At 41.3% G+C, this 17,452-nt stretch overlaps 1 pseudogene; it reads right to left on the reverse strand.

Annotated features, from left to right (window-relative positions):
- Positions 1–13,926: 13,926 nt before the first annotated feature.
- On the reverse strand, positions 13,927–15,735 carry LOC131188625 (small ribosomal subunit protein eS10-like; annotated as a pseudogene).
- Positions 15,736–17,452: the final 1,717 nt, after the last annotated feature.

Genomic DNA, 17,452 nt, shown 5'->3' on the forward strand with positions numbered 1-17,452 from the left:
GCTAAAAGGCTCTGGGGTTTTAGAACTGAAATAGACAAGCATCTGCCACACAGCACCTCAGACTTAGCAATTGTTGATAAGAAAGGCAAGGAAGTCTGGATAGTGGACATGGCAGTACCTGGCAGAATAGAAAAGAAAGAACTGGAGAAAAAAAATCACAAAATACAAGGACCTGGAAATAGAAGTAAGGTAAAGGTAAATGTTCCCCTTGCACATATGTGCTAGTCATTTCCAACTCTAGGGGGCGGTGCTTATCTCTATTTCAAAGCCGAAGAGGCAGCGCTGTCCGAAGACATCTCTGTGGTCATGTGACCGGCATGACAAAATGCCAAAGGTGCACGGAATGCTGTTTCCTTCTCACCAAAGATGGTCCCTATTTTTCTACTTGCATTTTTTACCTGCTTTCGAACTGCTAGGTTGGCAGAAGCTGGGACAAGTAATGGGAGCTCACCCTGTTATGTGGCACTAGGGATTCAAACTGCCGAACTGCCGACCTTTTGATCGACAAGCTCAGCATCGTAACCACTGAGCCACCACGTCCCTGTGGAAATAGAAGTAAAAATATCATATTTATCAAGAAACTCCAAAATGACAGCAAATAGACCAGGGGTGGGCTCTAATTACCTTTACTACCAGTTTGCATTGTGCACGTGCATGCTGTTCTGCACATGCGCAGAAGCTTCTGTACATGCGCAGATCGCTTTTGATGACTTTTGGGTCAGTGGGCAGAGCTTCCAGCCGGTTTTACTACTAGTTCTATAGAACTGGTCCGAACTGGGGGCAACCCACCACTGAAATAGACCCTAGCTGGCTGATGCAGAGCCCCTTCCCTGATCTTCAAGTTTACAAGATTTTTAATGTTGAAATCCCTTGTCATTTTTAATATATATTTTTTTTCAGGGTACAGGGCAGTGGTGGGTTTCAAAAATTTTTTACTACCAGTTCTGTGGGTGTGGCTTGGTGGGAGTGGCAGGGGAAGGATACTGTAAAACCTCCATTCCCTCCCGATCAGCTGAGACTCAGGAGGCAGTGAATAGATGGGGGAAGGGCCAGTCAGAGGTGGTATTTACTGGTTCCCTGAACTACTCAAATTTTTTGCTACTGGTTCTCCAGAACTGGTCAGAACCTGCTGAGACCCACCTCTGGTACAGGGGACATTAATAGCACAACACCAGAATAAGGTCTGAGGGCACATCTCATCAGTGACTTGATTGCAGCCCAGACAGTTTATGGACTGCCAAAGATTAGAGCATCTTTCTTAGTGGACTGTTACTTATCCTCCCTTCTCCAAGGCTTGGGCTGGAGGGTACATGTTGTCCTCTTTATCTTAATTGTTACAAACCATAAGTACAGACAGGAAGCTCAACAGCAAAAGTAATTATAAGATATAATCTGAGAAAGTTGTTAGCTAACCCTTTCTAAAGCATGGGTGTAAGGGATTTATTGGGTCTATTCAGCGAAAAAGAAAAGTAGACCACGCCACCTCTTCACTATTTCTTATCCTCATACCTTTTATTGATTGACTGATTTTGGTCCATCAGGTTGGTATCAGCCATATAGATCAGGTGTGTCAAAACTCCATTTCACTGAGGGCCCCAACAGTGTTGGGTTTGACCTCAGGGGGGTCGGGTGGGCGTGGCTGGGGTGGGTGTGTCCAGCTCGACATCACTTGTGTCGGGGCACCTGTGGTGGCCCCAGCACTCTGCCAGTGAAAATGGGCTCCCAAGCTTTGTTTTTGGCTGCGACGGCCTCCTGCAAACTTCTACCTGGGAAAACAGCTAAGGAGGGCCAGTGGCCCTTCTGAGCTCTGTTTTCCCTGGGAGAGGCATTTCACTGTTTCCAGGCCAGCCCTGCAGGCCAGATCTAAGCACCCCGTTGGTCGGATCTGGCCTCCCAGGCCTTGAGTTTGACGCCCCTGATGTAGATCTTTTGGTTTTTGGTTGAAACTTTGGGGATTTTGGGAAGAGACCACAGAGTCAGGTAGTGCATTCCAGGCATTAACAGCTCTGTTACTGAAGTCATATTTTCTGCAATCAAGATTGGAGCGGTTTACATTAAGTTTAAATCTATTGTGTGCTCGTATATTGTTGAGATTGAAGCTGAAGTAGTCTTCAACAGGAAAGACATTGTAGGCAGATGATTTTATGAGTTATATTCAGGTCATGCCGAAGGCGACAGAGTTCTAAATTTTCTAAACCCAGGATTTCAAGTCTGGTGGCATAAGGTATTTTGTTGTGTTCAGAGGAGTGGAGAACTCTTCTTGTAAAATATTTCTGGACACAGTCAATTGTATTAATGTCTGAAATGAGGTGTGGGTTCCAGACAGGCGAGCTGTATTCAAGAATTGGTCTAGCAAATGTTTTGGTGTGGTTTGTAGTGTAATCTTTCTGGAGAAAGTGTAATCTTTCTGGAGAAAGAAGGACTTTTCAACTCCCAGAATTCCCTAGCCAGCAAATCAAAACTGTGTTGGCTAGACATGTCATACCACAAGTTCTCATAATAATTACGGAATCTATTTGCAGGAAAAGCTTTATCGCAAACTTCACCAAGCTTGAGAAAATATTCTCAAAGCTGTCTAGAATCCAATGAGATCTATCAGTTTTTGAATATGGTCCAATGTAATATGGGTCTCTACAGCAGAGGGTTCTGGATTATCTTACTATCAGTTTGCCCCATGCATGCGCCCAGTTTGCGCACATGCCTGCCTTCTCTACATGTGCCCGGTTTCCGCGCATGCACTTTGCTCGCACGTGCGCCTTCCGCGCATTCGCCTGGCCTCAAAAACATGCCTAAATCAGATGGCATAAAGTTGGGGCAGCCGGGTGGATTTCTGCTAATGGTTCGGACAAACCGGTCTGAACCGGCTGAACACCACCTCTGGGTCTCTATATTTTTTACAGAGAGAAATATGCTGCAACAGTCCAAACCTCACCATATAGTGGTCTCTCCATTGCATGGATATCACTTCTCAGGCCTCTGAATGAAGGCCAGTTCTTTCCACTGCAAAAGCAGATCAGAGCTATTCTCTGCTACATGGTGGGCTCTGAAGCAATCTATGCGAAACCTATGAAAATTATGGAGGCTACAAATTCCTGTGTTGCACCCGCGTAAGCAGTCACAGCACGAATGTTGATGTCCCTCAAACCACAGCCTACAGAATCCATTCTACGCATCATCTCTCGCCATTGTCCAAAATCTATTCCCCTCCCCTTTCTCTCATTTCAGGCACAGCTGCAGATTATAACCAAGATTAGAAGCATTAAGAAAACTCATACTTTCACTTCGACTATTCTCAGTAGGATGGAGGAATAATGGTTTAGTAGCTATGCAGCTTCTCTTTTTCCTCATTCATTCTAGACTGGGATTTTTACCCAGTGCTAATAAAGCCAACGGCAATAATTTAATTAATTGAATTGACTTCTTAGAGTTATGAGCTTGTAGGAGTAGAGAAAATTGCAGGAGCCAAATGGGATTTCATTGGATCCCATTGGATAGGGAAAAATTGCAACTTTATTTTTTTAACAAACCCCTGATTGAAATGTTGCTTTTCATTCCAGAATGAATGTAGGCAACCAAGTCATTTATGGGCCCTGGACTTCAAACTTATGTTTTAACTTCAGCATATTTAACCATCTAAAATTAATTCGGTTATTGTTAACATTTTGATACGTACATTTAATCACCAGCAGTTTTCTTTTTATTACAATCTATATCAGTGCATTTTATATGTTTAAATACTTTTTTCTGGAAAAGAATATGTAGATTTCACCACAGAAGTCCATTGAGTTTTACCATACTATCAAAGAGATCTGTGATACAATTTTTTTTTTAAAAAAAACCTGTGCTAAATCAAACACCCAAAACTAAACACCCAAAACTAAAAAAATACGTATAAGATGCTAGCTAGCAATTGATTTTATTTTGGCATGAAATTGAGAATGGGTGAAGATTTTTTCCCCCATGGGATGTGCGGTTAGTTTTGCAGGACAGGGTAATCCTGGATTACTGATTGCCTCGTACAGTGACCATTCAAAGTTACAACGGTGCTAAAGAAATAACTTTGAGACTAATGTTCGTATTTACAACCACAGTCGTGTGATTGCCATTTGTGTGTTTCACAACTGACTTGTCACAAGGGGAGTTCCTACAGAAGGCAGAAGTAAAATCCAGAATAGAATAGAATAGAATAGAATAGAATAGAATAGAATAGAATAGAATAGAATAGAATAGAATAATCGATTGAATAAGAACAGAGAATATATATTTATGTCGATATGGCAAGCTGTATAATATATGATGTAATGTTATGTCTGTTATGTGTTTTTAATGTGTTTTTGTTTTTTGTTGTATTTTTCTTTATTTTGTTTTTAAAAGTTAAAAGTTTAATAAAAAATTTTTTTAAAAAAGAATAGAATAGAATAGAATAGAATAGAATAGAATAGAATAGAATAGAATAGAACAGAAGCCTGTTATTAAAATACAGCTGCCTGCAATTACTGCAGGTTCTAGTCCCACCAGGTCCAAGGTTGACTCAGCCTTCCATCCTTTATAAGGTAGGTAAAATGAGGACCCAGATTGTTGGGGGGGCAATAAGTTGACTTTGTAAATATACAAATAGAATGAGACTATTGCCTTACACACTGTAAGCCGCCCTGAGTCTTCGGAGAAGGGTGGGATATAAATGTAAATAAATAAAATAAAATAATAAATAGAATAGAATAGAATAGAATAACAGGGTAGGGTGGAGTGGAGTGGAGTGGGATGGGATAGGATAGGATAGGATAAGATAGGACAGAATAGAATAGAATAGAATAGAATAGAATAGAATAGAACAGGAGTTGGAAGGGACCTTGGAGGTCTTCTAGTCCAACCCCTTGCTCATCCAGGAAACTCTATACCATTTCAGACAAATAGTTATCCAATCTCTTCTTAAAAACTTCCAGTGTTGGAAAATTCACAACTTCTGGAGTTGCAAGTGGCAAGTTATGGTCATGCGATTTTTCACTTAGCACATTGTTTAACCCCCAAAGGAAGTGAAGGCATAAGCTCATCATGGTCATGTGATTTTCCGCTTAGCGACTGAGTTGCCAGTCCCCAATTGTGGTCATTAAGGGAAGACTACTTGTAGTGGGGATTGGTGGCATTGTCCTCTATTATTTGTTGAAGACGAAGCACTGGCAGACTTCAGGTGCTCCGATTTCCAAAAAGGAAGGAAAGCTATAAAGAAATGAAAGCATCCCAAGGCAGCTTCGCGCAGAGCAAATGTACTTAATGTAAACATAAATAAAGAAGAAAAAGTGATGATTCCCAATACATATTTTTATTCAAATTGAAAGATACAATAAATCAATTCAACAGCGAAAAATGTAATTACAGCCAAGCAGCAGAAACAAGGCTTTTAGAAGAACAAACATACTTAAAAACCCATTTTTATTGAAACTAGCAATGCTTGCCTGCATGTTAAAGATTATAACTTTGGTTGTGATTCAGTTGTTCTACTTAGAAAAATCTTGAGCTTTCTTTGTCTGCACTGAAACAACGTGCTATTGGAACCTTACCAGAGAAAACTCTCTAATACTATTTTGCATTAGCCTGAGTAATTTTTTGCATTCGTAATTAATAACAATTTGTCACCTTTTTTTTTTACAATTTCGCAAAACAAGGTATTAAAATATCGCTTAAAAAGCAACGGAGGGAAAATGGTCATGTATAAGAGGGGGTTTCTGCCCACTTTTATATGCAGGAGCAAAAGTGGGCTATGTCAGGAGAAACATCAAATTATGTTGAAAGTTAAAAAAAATGAGATAGTTAAGAACTTTGTGGGGGTAAAACAGGAAGTTAGAATCAGCAAGAAATGGGGAATTAATAAATGCATGAATAAATGGATGGAGGGATGGATGGGCCTCTGGTGGCTCAGACTGCTAAGACAGTCTGTTATTAACAGCAGCTGCTTGCAATTACTACAGGTTCAAGTCCCACCAGGCCCAAGTTTGACTCAGCCTTCCATCCTTTATAAGGTAGGTAAAATGAGGACCCAGATTGTTGGGGGGGCAATAAGTTGACTTTGTATATAATATACAAATGGATGAAGACTATTGCTTGTCATAGTGTAAGCCGCCCTGAGTCTTCGGAGAAGGGCGGGATATAAATGCAAATAAAAATAAAAAATAAATAAATAAATAAATAAATATGGATGGAACACAACAGTGAATAATCAATGGATTGGACATATGAAGACTGAATAAAGGTAAGATTGCAGGAGAGATGATAGATAGATAGATAGATAGATAGATAGATAGATAGATAGATAGATAGATAGATAGGTAGGTAGGTAGGTAGATAGGTAGATAGGTAGATAGATCGATTGATCCTGCAATTCTTTGATTCTAAGACTAAATGGGATGAGAAGGGCAATACTGAGACACAGTGGTGGGATTCAAATAATTTAACAACTGGTTCTCTGCCCCAATGACTGGCTGGGTGGGCATGGCTATGGTGGGAGTGGCCAGGGGGTGTGACAGGCAGCACATGGCCTCCTGCACATCCCCGGGAGCAAAATTGGGCTGCAGGGGGTGCGTCACCCCCCACGGCGCGTTTTGGGCCTAGGAGGCCTCCCTGAAGTCTCCTGGAAGTGAAAATGGGCCATGGGGGGTGCACTGCACCCTCCCATGGCCCATTTTGGGCTAGGAGGCCTCTCTGAAGCCTCCTGGGAGCGAAAATGAGGTGCATGGGGACTCTTGGAAGGGGCGAGGCAAGAAGGAGCAGAGCCAGCCAGTAATTTAACTACCGGTTCACCTGAAATGGCCCGAACCACCTGAATCCCATCACTGCCAAGACAGCCATTTCTGGATGGAGCTAATGTGATCTTCAAAAAGAGAGAGAAGTCTAAAAAGCAGAGATGGCAATGCATATTGTCATGGTCAACACAATAATGGCTTGCAAGAGTAGAAGGGTATGAAGAGGTATCGCAAATAAGTAATCCATTTGTGTAATCTAATTTGAGCTACTTTTCTGTGGGAGATGATCAAACTGGGCCCGAGGGTGGAGTCAAACACATCATCAGTTTGGAATCTCTATGCCCTAATATAACATCAGCTCCCTTTAAAGTCCGTTGACTCTTACCTGGCGCAAATTCACCTTGAACCCTTAGCAGTTCAGATTCTTGTGCATAGGTAGCATGACATAAACTTACAACACTTTTGAATTCTATCTTGGTTCCTGACTACTTTTACCTGACAATTTCATATTAATTTATTTGGCTTCGTATTTTTTTTTAATTCCCTTCCTTTGTAGAATAGAATAGAATAGAATAGAAATTAGGAATAGAATAGAATAGAATAGAATAGAATAGAATAGAATAGAATAGAATAGAATAGAATAGAATTTTTTATTGGCCAAGCGTGATTGGACACACAAAGAATTTGTCTTGGTGCATATGCTCTCAGTGTTCATAAAAGAAACATCCTAAAAGTAACATCCTAAAAGAAAGATAGATATATTTTACGTGGAATGTCACTTATTTGGCATTAAAATGGGAATTATTATGCAGCTATTGACCTTTCTTGGACATGGATCACCCCAATTATGATATATATAAAAAAGAGATTCATTTAAAGATGGTCTATGATCCATCCAGATGTTAAAGTGTCATGCAGATGAAGCTGTTTTCAAATGCTATCAAATGGCCGAAGCAGCGCTGACATACTTAGATGGGATCCAGGTTGTTCAGCTTGAATTAAATGAAAAAATATTTTAAATTAAAGGCAGTCAAAATCTTATGAGAGCGTAGCGTGCTTGCTTGAGTTGTCAGAAGCTATCAGGTAAGAATGCCAAATTCATTTTGATGGTGAGAGGACTCGCATCCCACAAGAGAATGGAGAATTTAAACTCACGCAGAGAAGAGAGGTTACCTTAGCTGTTGAGATCAAGGGCAGAATTCCAAATGGATTGTAGGTATAATTCTCCTACAGGTAGTCCTTGGCTTATGGCCACAACTGAAATTTCCATTGCTAAGCAAGACGGTTGTTATGTGTGTATGTATGTATATATATATATATATATATATATATATATATATACCAAGACACTTCCAATTTTACACGGGAGAAAACCCGAACAACCAAAGACTATATATATATATATGTATGTATGTATGTATGTATGTATGTATGTATGTATGTGTATGTATGTATGTATATATATATATATGTAGGTCTTTGGTTGTTCGGGTTTTCTCCCGTGTAAAATTAGAAGTGTCTTGGCGACGTTTCGACGAAGTCTCATTCATCATCTTCAGGCTTCAGCTTCGTGCTTCTGGGAGCAATGTGTGATTGCAGCTGTTTGTTCCTTTTTAACTGCTAGTGGAGGTTTGAACTGATTGGGTGGGAGCTTGGCTGTGCTCTGATTGGATGGAGGTTTTTTTGTGCTCTGATTGGCTGGGGGTGTGTCCTGTTTGGGTGGGGGTTTGGTTGTGCTCAGATTAGTCTGAGCACAACCAGATGATACCTCCGCCTACCAGCCATTTGGAAACCCGCCCTTATTGACAAACGAGTCCCTAACACGAGGAATGACACCAGACCCACACTCACAAGGTCCACACAGGATGTCACCACCACACATCCACCCAGAAAGCAGACCCAAACCCACACTGATCAGGAAGCACGACCAAGGACCAGAAGCCAGACCGCAGCTGCAACATTAGCCATTTCAAGCCCCTCCAATCCATACATACAGCAGACAAACACCCACTATGAAGATGTAGCACGACCACCAACACGAAGCCAAACAACAGCAATGCAGCTCACCAGCTCAAATCCCCCTGCAACTCAGACTAATCTGAGCACAACCAAACCCCCACCCAAACAGGACACACCCCCAGCCAATCAGAGCACAAAAAAACCTCCATCCAATCAGAGCACAGCCAAGCTCCCACCCAATCAGTTCAAACCTCCACTAGCAGTTAAAAAGGAACAAAAAGCTGCAATCACACATTGCTCCCAGAAGCACGAAGCTGAAGCTTGAAGATGACGAATGAGACTTCGTCGAAACGTCGCCAAGACACTTCTAATTTTACACGGGAGAAAACCCGAACAACCAAAGACTTACATACAAACACCCGTGAAAACCTCAGAAAACACATATATATATATATACATATACATACATACATATATATATATATATATATATATATATATATATATATATATATATTAGCATTTATATATATAAATATATAGGCATAGGACCGGGATATCTTCGGGACCGCCTTCTGTTACCACATGCCTCCCACCGGCCGGTGCGCTCCCATAGAGAGGGCCTTCTCAGGGTGCCGTCAGCCAAACAGTGTAGGCTGGTGACCCCCAGGGGGAGAGCCTTCTCTTTGGGGGCACCTACCCTCTGGAATGAGCTTCCCCCAGGACTTCGACAACTTCCTGACCTCCGGACCTTTCGCCGCGAGCTTAAAACATATCTATTCTTTCGAGCAGGACTGGCTTAATAGGGTTTTTAAACATGGATTTTATTGGGGTTTATTTTATATTTTGTATTGTATTTTAAATTTAGGCTTTATTGAATAAGTTTTTTAAATAGTGTTTTTATTGTAATGTATTGTATTATTATTTTATCTGCCTGTTCACCGCCCTGAGTCCTTCGGGAGAAGGGCGGTATAAAAATTAAATTATTATTATTATTATTATTATTATTATTATTATTATTATTATTATTATTATTATTATTATTATTATTATTATTATTATTATTATTATTATTATTATATCCCGCCCTTCTCCGAAGACTCAGGGTGGCTTACACTATGTCAAGCAATAGTCTTCATCCATTTGTATATTATATACAAAGTCAACTTATTGCCCCCAACAATCTGGGTCCTCATTTCACCTACCGTATAAAGGATGGAAGGCTGAGTCAACGTTGGGCCTGGTGGGACTTGAACCTGCAGTAATTGCAAGCAGCTGTGTTAATAACAGACTGCATTAGTCTGTTGAGCCACCAGAGGCCCTTTTTACGAACTTCCTTGCCGCGGTTGTTACATTTATCACTACAGTTCTTTTTTTTTTTTCATTTTTCATTTTTGATTGTATAAAATACAAAAAAAGAAAAAGAAAAAAGGGAATTAAGGAAAGGGAATGGGAAAAAAGGGTGCAAAATACAAGGGGGAAGAGAAAAAGAAAGAAAAGGGGACATTGACTTCCAACTCTTCCTAGCACAGTACAAGATAAACACACTCCAGCCTCAACTTTTTGCTTTTACATATTAATGTATAACTAGCCATTTCTGTAACACCAAATCTTCCTAATCAACAAAATCAAAATCAAAGTTTCATTTTTTTTCCCTTCTTCACAAGCACAAATTCCAAATAAGAACGTATTTTCCTCTTTAAATAAAGTAATCCATCTAACCATTCCTGCTTTATCTTCCTTGCTATGGAAATAATATGTATTTTTATTTGCATCTAGTAATCCTTGTGAACTATCACCATTTTTATTTACAATATTGATTGTATTCTTTCAAATTCTTTTGAGGGGGGAAAGCAGGGGTGAAATCCAGCAGGTTCTGACAGGTTCTGGAGAACCGGTAGCGGAAATTTTGAGTAGTTTGGAGAACCAGCAAATACCACCTCTGGCTGGCCCCAGAGTGGGGTGGGAATGGAGATTTTGCAGTATCCTTCTTCCAGGAGTGGGGAGAGAATGGGGATTTTGCAGTATCCTTCCCCTGGAGTGGGGTGGGAATGGAAATTTTGTAGTATCCTTCCCCTGCCATGCCCACCAAACCATGCCCACCAAGCCATACCCACCAAGCCACACCACGCCCACCAAGCCACGCCCACAGAACTGGTAGTAACAAAATTTGAATTTCACCACTGGGGGAAATCCTTTTTTCCCCACTGCAGTTCTTGAGTTAGTCACGTGTTTGTTAAATAAATCCGGCTTCCCTACTGGCTTTGCTTCTCAGAAGGTCCCAAAAGGCTATCACCACGTTTGTAAATGTGAGAAATAGTCATAAGTCACTATTTTTCAGTGCCGTGGTAACTTCGAATGGTCCATAAACAAATGGTTGTAAGTTAAATATATATATATATTTATATATTTATAAATAAATATAGCGACCATGCTTTGCTCGCACAAGCACGAAGCCGAAAGCACCAGCCTGAAGATGATGAGTGAGACCTCGTCAAAACATTGCCAAGACACTCTCAACCTTACACGGGAAAAGACCCGAATATGCCAAGACATATATATATGTCTTGGCCCCACCCAAACAGGACACACCCCCAGCCAATCAGAGCACAAAAAGTCTCATTGACTCATGACAAACGAGTCCCTAACACGAGGAATGACACCAGACCGACACGAGGTCCACACAGGATGTCACCACCACACATCCACCCAGAAAGCAGACCCAAACCCACACTGATCAAGAAGCACGACCAAGGACCAGAAGCCAGACCGCAGCTGCAACATTAGCCATTTCAAACCCCTCCAATCCATACATGCAGCAGACTGACACCCACTATGAAGATGTAGCACCACCACAAAGCCAAACAACAGCTATGCAGCTCACCAGCTCAAATCCCCCTGCAACACAGACTAAATTGAGCACAACCAAGCCCCCACCCAAACAGGACACACCCCCAGCCAATCAGAGCACAAAAAACCTCCATCCAATCAGAGCACAGCCAAGCTCCCACCCAATCAGTTCAAACCCCCACTAGCAGTTAAAAGGAAGAAACAGCTGCGATCACACATTGCTCCCAGAAGCACGAAGCTGAAGCCTGAAGATGACGAATGAGACTTTGTCGAAGCGTTGCCAAGACATTTCAATTTTACGGGAGAAAACCGAACAACCAAGACCTACATACAAACACCCGTGAAAACCTCAGAAAACAAATATATATATATATATATATATATAAAATTGGAATATATATATATATTCCATATATATATATATATATATATATATATATATATATATATATATATATATATATATATATATATATATATATATATATGTTTTCTGAGGTTTTCACGGGTGTTTGTATATAGGTCTTTGGTTGTTTGGGTTTTCTCCGTGTAAATTGAGTGTATGATTTCCATTTAGTTGATGAGGATCACCCTGCAGCCTCCTGGCTATAGTTTCATTTCCTTCATCTAGAAAATTATATATATATATATATATATATATATATATATATAATTTTCTAGATGAAGGAAATGAAACTATAGCCAGGAGGCTGCAGGGTGGATTTTTTTTTCCGTCCTCATCAACTAAATGGGAAATCAAAGTACAGATTTGGAAGGAGCTTTTTCAGCCGTCTCATCCATCCTCAGCTCTGCACAGAAGTTTGGAATGAGAAATCAGGAACTCTGCATGTGATCCCAAACTGAAATTTTCCTCTCCCTGCATCAAATGCTACTTGAGCTATTTCAAAGCAACATCCCCCATCCCCACCTCCCCAAAAAAGCTCCTAGGCTGGAGGCCAGGGTTGGGCAGGGCTGCTGGCAGGATGTGTGGGACCAGGGCCAAATTTAAGACAGATTATCCATTCTCTCTGGCTTCTTCTTCTTCATTTTTTTTTAATTCTGACATCTCCCGCTCTCCCAGGGCTGTAGAAAAGGACAGATGGCTCTTACCCGATATTTGAACTGATTGGTTGCAGAGGGCTTTTGATATTAGGCCAACAGTTGCGGGAAAATCAACTCAAAAACTGCAAATTACCCATCCCATAGCTGGGATAATATTTAAATTTTCCTTTAAATAATAAAGAATGCATAATGTTCTTTGTACATCAACTCTCCCTAGTATGTATGTATTACACGGTGTCTTTTCACTGTTTGGAGAGTTCCCTGTTCTACCTGTAAATTAAATGTTTCTTCTTGCACCTTAAAAGTCACCTTATAAGGGAGATATAGATGGCATAAAAATAAAATCATACATACATACATACATACATACATACATACATACATACATACATACGGCATTGGTTTAGGATCTCTGGGATCCATTTCTGAGTCTACCTATTTATTTTTGCATTTATATCCTAGCGGTCAAGCACTGGGGAAATCTGGAGATTCAGGCATTTCAAATTATAAAGATTTATTTGCAAGTTTAAGCTTCCTACAAGAATCTGAGCTACTAACGGTCAAGGGAAATTAACGGGAGTTAAGAATAGAAAGGAATTCAATGTGGGCTGAACTAAGATCTCTTGTGGGTGCACAGGGAGTCTAGACTGATGACTTGTTTGACCCCTTTGTCAAGAGCAGCCTGGTCATCTCCTACACTAGTTTTTCCTCTGGAGAGTTCAATGAGATTGATTTATTGATTTAAAACATTTATATAACTGCCCATCTTGTACCAAGCTCTGGGCAATTCCCAAGCAAAAGATAAAACAACATCTATGTACAATAAAAAAAAAAAGCACTAGTGTTAAAACTAAAACCAAAACCAAACTTGGCACCATAGCTAAACTTTCACGAGCAGCTCACAACAAGTTCATCTCATCAATCTCACCCTATCCCATCGTTTGGTGAAAAACCCATCTCTTAAGTACTTTTTGAAAGGTTAAAAGGGTAGGGGAGCTGCTGCGGTTCAGGGGACAAGGGCTACCATCGATAAGCCATGCTTCCTTGGTCCCAGAAAATGACAGCATTTAATGGAGGAGACTAGGACTGTGCCCATGCAATTCAATCTTGTAGGCCAGGCTGATGTCTTTAGGGAATAGTGGTCCCACAAACCTAGTTCCGTGCCATATAGGTAGATTATAGATAATAATCATCACTTTGAATTTCCTTGAACTGGAAAACTGGAAGCCAACGAAGCTCACGCAACAGAGATGCTACGTGGGAAAACCTAGAGAGAGCCTTTTATTATACACAAGATGCAAATAACACCAACAGTTTTCTACTGAAGGGGTTGACCACATCCACATCCAAATCCACCTCTAAACTGAAATTCAGTAGCCGACCCAGCACCAGCTCCTGCCTTTTTGTCTGCGCCAGGAGGTGCTGTGCTTCTTCCATAGGCATCCCGCTCAGCTCCTCCTCGTGTAAGACGAGCAGGGCGTTCACCCACTAAACATTTTGGGCCTGGGTCTGCCCGTTTCAGGATGGCTGTGGCCCAAAGTGACAGGCACAATTTCAGGTGGTAGGTGGAGATAATCCTGCAGGCTCTGGATGCCCTCATTGATCAAATACCAATAAAAATGCCTCCAGGCAAGCTGTTAGCCACAAGATTTCAGGGACTGCATTGCACAAAAAAACATTAAGAGTTGTTAATCTAATCTTGCGTAGTTTCTTCTCCGGTAATATTACACTACTAACCAGAGCATACAAAATTTTTCCCAGACCAATTCTTGAATACAGCTCATCTGTCTGGAACCCGCACTGCATATCGGACATCAATACAATCGAATGAGTCCAGAGATATTTCAAAAGAAGAGTCCTCTACTCCTCTGCTCACAAGAAAATACCTTATGCCACCAGACTTGAAATTTTGGGTTTAGACAACTTAGAACTTTGCTGTCTTCAGTCTGACCTAAGCATAGTACATAAAATCATCTACTACAATGTCCTACCAGCCAATGAATACTTCAGCTTCAACCAAAACAATACAAGAGCACACAATAGATACAAACTCTTGGTAAGCCAATCCAAACTAGACGGCAGAAAATACGACTTCAGTAATAGAGTTGTCAATGCCTGGAATGCACTACCTGACTCTGGTTTTGTTGTGCCTCTCTCGCCCCCCTCTCTGCAGCTGGGCCCCTCTCATCTCCTGTTATCTCAGCCAGAGACAGATAATGAAGACGAATGGCCTGGCATGCTTCCAGCCCCCAGTCCTGGCACCATGCCCGGACAAACCGAGCAAGACGAATGGCCTGGCATGCCTTCAGCCCCCAGTCCTGGTACCATGCCCGGACAAACCGAGCAAATAAACCCCTCCCCCACAGCATGTGAACATGAGGAACAGGAAGCCAGTCACGAGCTGGAATTGCCGGCAGCTGGAGGGTGGAGGGATCCACGCTTCCGGAGAATGGAGAGACGACATCAGCAAAAGGAAGGGAGGGGCAGGCCTGGATAAGTGCTGAGTCATGGAGCCACACCCCATGGCCTGTATAAAGGATCTGCTTTCTGGCATTCTTTGAGTCAGGCAAAGTCTAATTTGGATTGCTGAAGTCACATCTTGGACTCCTGCCTGCCCTGAGAACTCTGACAGAACTTTGGCAAAGCTGCAGAGGCTTTGTGGCCACGCTTGATACAGACTTCCCCGACCCGGCCGTCAGAGGAGGAGTGGGACACGACAGGTTTCTTCCTCAAATTCCCAAAACTTTGATCTTAGACTGTCTACTGTAGACCTCACCCCATTCCTAAGGGGTCTGTAAGGGGTGTGCATAAGTGCACCAGCGTGCCTACCGTCCCTGTCCTACTCTTTTCTTTTATTCATACCCTTTACATGTGTTTATAATTATGTTTACACTTGTATCTGTCATAAAATACATGCAAAAATAAATAAATAAATAAATAAAATAAAACATTCAGGGTCTGCGTTCACATAGCCATGAGATTTCAGGGACTGCATTGCTTTCATGACATGGAGTTTGGGCACATTTTTGTCCGCTACTTCTGGATGCTTAGGCATGTGAACATCCTTCTTAGCTACCATCACACCCTCCTTAAAAAAGAGTTCATAGATTGCAATACGATTTTGCATCTAGGTAGACTTGTCCAGTTGCTGTGACTCAACATCCAGACAATTATATAGGGATATTTTGAATGAACTGGCAAACTAAGAATGAGGCACCAATGGCCTTTTCAAACTTCTCCAACAACTTTTAAGGGTGAAAAAATTGGGTGGACAGTTTCTCTGCATTTTCCTCTGAATTGAAGACCTTTTTTAACCTTCTCTTACTTAACAAGGAACAGTAGCATTGCTATGGGAAAACTGTAATTGGAGACATTTCCTGGTTGTCTTGTGGATTTAATGGAAGCATGAAAAGCCCAAGAAAGCTTCAGGAGAAAATAATATACTGTAGAGCAAAAATAGAATAGAATAGAATAACAGAGTTGGAAGGGACCTTGGAGGTCTTCTAGTCCAACTCCCTGCTTAGACAGGAAACCCTACACCACTTCAGATAAACGGTTATCCAACATTTTACAATCTTCCAGTGTTGTAGCAATCACAACTTCTGGAGGCAAGTTGTCCCACAGATTAACTGTTCTAACTGTCAGGAAATTTCTCCTTAGTTCTAAGTTGCTTCTCTCCTTAATTAGTTTCCACCCATTGTTTCTTGTCCTGCCCTCAGGTGCTTTGGAGAATAGCTTGACTCCCTCTTCTTTGTGGCATCCCCTGAGATATCAGAACACTGCTATCATGTCTTCCCTAGTCCTTCTTTTCATTAAACTAGACATACCCAGTTCCTGCAACCGTTCTTTATATATTTTAGCCTCCAGTCCCCTCATCATCTTTGTTGCTCTTCTCTGGACTCTTTCTAGAGTCTCAACATCTTTTTTACATCGTGGCGACCAAAAATGAATGCAGTATTCCAAGTGTGGCCTTACCAAGGCTTTATAAAATGGTATTAACCCTTCACGTAATCTTGATTTTTTTTTTTTTGTCATAACATTATCCCTCTGTTTATGCAGCCTAGAACTGTGTTGGCTTTTTTGGCAGCTGCAGCACACTGCTGGCTCATATTTAAATGGTTGTCCACTAGGACTCCAAGGCATGAAAAAGACAGTGAAAAAGACAGGACATTTATACATACCCCTTAGTTTCCCTTGTACTGTAAGTAAATAAGCTGTGCTCACAACACATTTCAGATTTACTCCAAAACAATCTTTGCCTCTGAAACATATCTCAAAAGGGGGGGGGTCCTTGGTGCTCTCTGAGCTTGGTTGCTTGCTTGCACATGTTTCGTTACCAAAACTAGGTAACATTTTCAGTGCTAGACCCTGAGTTACAAATATTCCCCTTTATTGGTATCTCAAAAGTGAATTTCAGGGCTGGAAGTTGGATATTTATGGGATTACCTTCAGTGCTGGGTTTCAAATTTGTTTACTACCAGTTCTGTGGGCGTGGCTTGGTGGGCGTGATGTGGCTTGGTGGGCGTGGCTTGGTGGGCGTGGCTTGGTGGGCAAGGCAGGGGAAGGATACTGTAAAATCTCCATTCCCACCCCACTCCAACATTACACTACTGTCAAATCTCCATTCCCTCTCCAATCTAGGGGAAGGTTACTGCAAAATCCCCATTTCCTCCCGATCAGCTGGGACTTGGGAGGCAGAGAATAGATTGGGGCGGGGCCAGTCAAAATTTTTACTACCAGTTTTCCGAACTACTCAAAATTTCCACTACCAGTTCTTCAGAAATGGTCAGAACCTTCTTCTTCCACAATGGGCTCTTTCTGAGTCTCATCTATATAGGAATATC

Source organism: Ahaetulla prasina, chromosome 1 (genome assembly GCF_028640845.1).
Source record: "Ahaetulla prasina isolate Xishuangbanna chromosome 1, ASM2864084v1, whole genome shotgun sequence".
Lineage (NCBI taxonomy): Eukaryota > Metazoa > Chordata > Lepidosauria > Squamata > Colubridae > Ahaetulla > Ahaetulla prasina.